The 2991-nt window shown below is 38.6% G+C and overlaps 1 long non-coding RNA gene across 1 annotated transcript; it reads left to right on the top strand.

Annotated features, from left to right (window-relative positions):
* The first annotated feature begins 304 nt into the window (after positions 1-304).
* Positions 305-2168, top strand: LOC143123859 (uncharacterized). Its single transcript, XR_012986930.1, has 3 exons — positions 305-339; positions 707-768; positions 1576-2168. It is a non-coding gene; the product is annotated as an uncharacterized LOC143123859 (long non-coding RNA).
* The last annotated feature ends 823 nt before the right edge of the window (positions 2169-2991 follow it).

Genomic DNA, 2991 nt, shown 5'->3' with positions numbered 1-2991 from the left:
CTAGCTGTCGACTGCAGCAGCTCGGGCTAGGTAGCACAAAATGTATGCATTCTTTTCCATACCGACAGCACTCACTGACCTTGAGAAAATGTAGTCAATTCTTCATACAAAATGCTTATATGCCTCTATTCAGGTTCAAAAAAGGATTCACACAACACAACTAATGAAAGCACAGCACGATTTCGAAACTATAATGTAAACATTCAAACACAGTATCAGAACTGACCCTTCCTCCTAATCCCCTGTCACTTCCTGACTGTGATGGGGCCTATATAAATGTGTGCCTTTCAGCCCTCAGTTACATCTTCAAGTACACCTGGAGAGAGAACGCTTTGAAAGGTAAGACTGCATCTTGACACACACACACACACACACACACACACACACACAGGCACATTGTTTGTACAGGCAGACACACAAGTTTGTACAGACATAAACACAGACATAAACACATGCACACATAGACTTTTACATTCAAACACACACACACACACACACACACACACACACACACACACACACACACACACACACACACACACACACACACAAACACAAACACATGCACACATAGACTTTTACATTCAAACACACACACACACACACACACACACACACACACACACACACACACACACTCACGCACACACAAACACTGGTTCAACAACACTGGTTACATCTATGTTCTGTTTGTGTTTTCTCCCAGTATGAAAGGCCTGGTTGTTTTGTTGGCAGTGATGCCATGGATCACACTTGCTGCACCTAACGGTATGTGGAATGTATGTAGTTAAGTAGAATTGTATCATTTACATAAAGTACAACCTGTAATCATGGAATGCAACATTTAAAAGTCTTTACATAAAAGTCTTTACACATCGTCTGTACATAAACGGCTGTAGCAGCAGCTTTTACTGTAATACAGCAGCTGAACATGTTTTGTCATAATAAATGTTATCTTTAGAAGACTTGCAAACCCAAATCAGAAAAAGTTGGGACGCTGTGTAAAATGTATCCAATTTTTTTTTTCAGTTCTTTCCCTTGTTTGCAAAGATTTATCTGGAATCTCTAAATGTTTTAATATTATGTCCTGTAGATGATGGACTCCACAAATACTTGCAATAGTGTAAATACAATTTCATCTTAAGAAACATTCAATTTGCATTGTTTCATCATTTGTGCACACAGGTGCAAAGAGTGATGCATACCCCTACTGTACATCTTTACTAGACCCTGCCTCTCTGGGATGCTCTTTTTCATACCCAATTGTGTTGCCAGTTACCCAAATTAGTTGTGAAACATTCCTCCTTTTGTTTTCTTTATCATTACGCAACTTTTCCAGCATTTTGTTACCCCCGTTACAATTTTTTTTGAAACATGTTGCTGGTATGAAATTCAAAATGAATATATATTTTCCATGCAATAGTCAAATATGTCATTTTTTACATTTGATATGTTGTCTGTGTCCTTTTTGCAACTAAGTATGAGTTTAAGAGATTTGCAGATTATCACATTCTGTTTTTATTCACATTAAACACAACGTCCCAACTTTTTTTGATTTTGTAATTTCATCCACAGAGCCAGTGGATCACTTCTTTGTCACACTGCCCAAGGTGATAATAGGCACTCTGGAGACCATCCGCTACACTCAAGTTGACTTGAATGAGGGAAACGCATATAAAATTTTAACTGGCAATTTTATTGCCCCTGTCAATGGTATCTACCAGTTCTTTGTGGAGTTTCAGAATTGCTATGCCGCTGGATACACCGCCCACAGTATCGTAGTCAACAAGGTGATACGAAAACCGTGCAGGTCTCTTGTTGGTAATAGTGTTGGCGCTTCTTCAACCCACTGTTCCTATACTGTTAAGCTCAAGACTGGGGACCATGTGTCCATCCAGCAATACAATGGTTGTTCCTGGGCAAACGATGTGTCTAGGTCCACCTGCTTCTCTGGGTCTCTGCTGCAGAAGATTTAAAAAAGATGTCAATAAGAATTGAGGATGTGTACACAATTAACAAATTTGTTTAAAAAAGTGGCCACTTTTTGTTTTTAAGCACAATGTTGTGTGTCACATTCAAATGGATCATACATCTCATCACAATGCATTGTGTGAACATGAGACAAAGTGATCAAGATAACAGAAATAAAACAAATTTACTACATCAAACCACTGTTATGTGTGAAAATGTTGATGTTAACTTTAGAGTCACATAACCTACGGCAGTACTGTAGTTACCAAAGTGCGGTCTGGGGATCCATAATCATGAGTTAGTGATCCATAGTCAAGGTGTCTACAAAATTATTTTATTTAAATGATAAATTAAATAAAAAATCAAAGCCACTCACTTAGGGCACCGAAATGGCCAGCAGGCCACCATCTTGACATGTCTTTATTAAAGGAACCGTATGTAAAAAATGTATTTCAATTAATCATAAAATTGCCCTGATATGTCACTAGACATTAAGAAATCATGTTCATTTCAAATACTTATATCACTGACAACAGTAGTCTGGCCAGGATATTGTCATTTAAAAAGTGAAGTTGCAGCCCTCAACTGATGTTGATGTTGTCATGTTGTGTTTTGGCCTAATGCGCCACCCTCCACCTATCTACTAATCACAAAGTCAGTAGTGTTTCGTCATCCGGTTGCCAACTCTGCCAGTCAGAGGGGAGGGGAAGGGGATACACCGCTCTACAGTAATTTGAAAGTGATTGTAGTACCCGTTTTGGCCACAATCTTACATACGGTTCCTTTAAGCTTTGATTTACAATATAGTAGGCTCTCTATTGATTTTAATGAGTAGGCCTAGGCCTTAAAGTTACAGTATTTCTATCACAATTTACCAGACTTTGACCTTTTGTCGGTTTTTAACAAAATTCTGACTATGATTGTTCCTTGTATTGCATTATGAGCACTGCGCCTATTGCATTCTACTGTTGCCTTAAGCCTAGCTCAGTCATTATGCTATACCACATCTCCCTCCATTGG

Source organism: Alosa pseudoharengus, unplaced genomic scaffold, assembly GCF_046254945.1.
Source record: "Alosa pseudoharengus isolate Yale_2024_CS ecotype anadromous, Long Island Sound unplaced genomic scaffold, YU_APseudo_1.1 YU_APseudo_1.1_scf_15, whole genome shotgun sequence".
Lineage (NCBI taxonomy): Eukaryota > Metazoa > Chordata > Actinopteri > Clupeiformes > Clupeidae > Alosa > Alosa pseudoharengus.
This window is presented reverse-complemented; position numbering and strand designations above follow the sequence as displayed.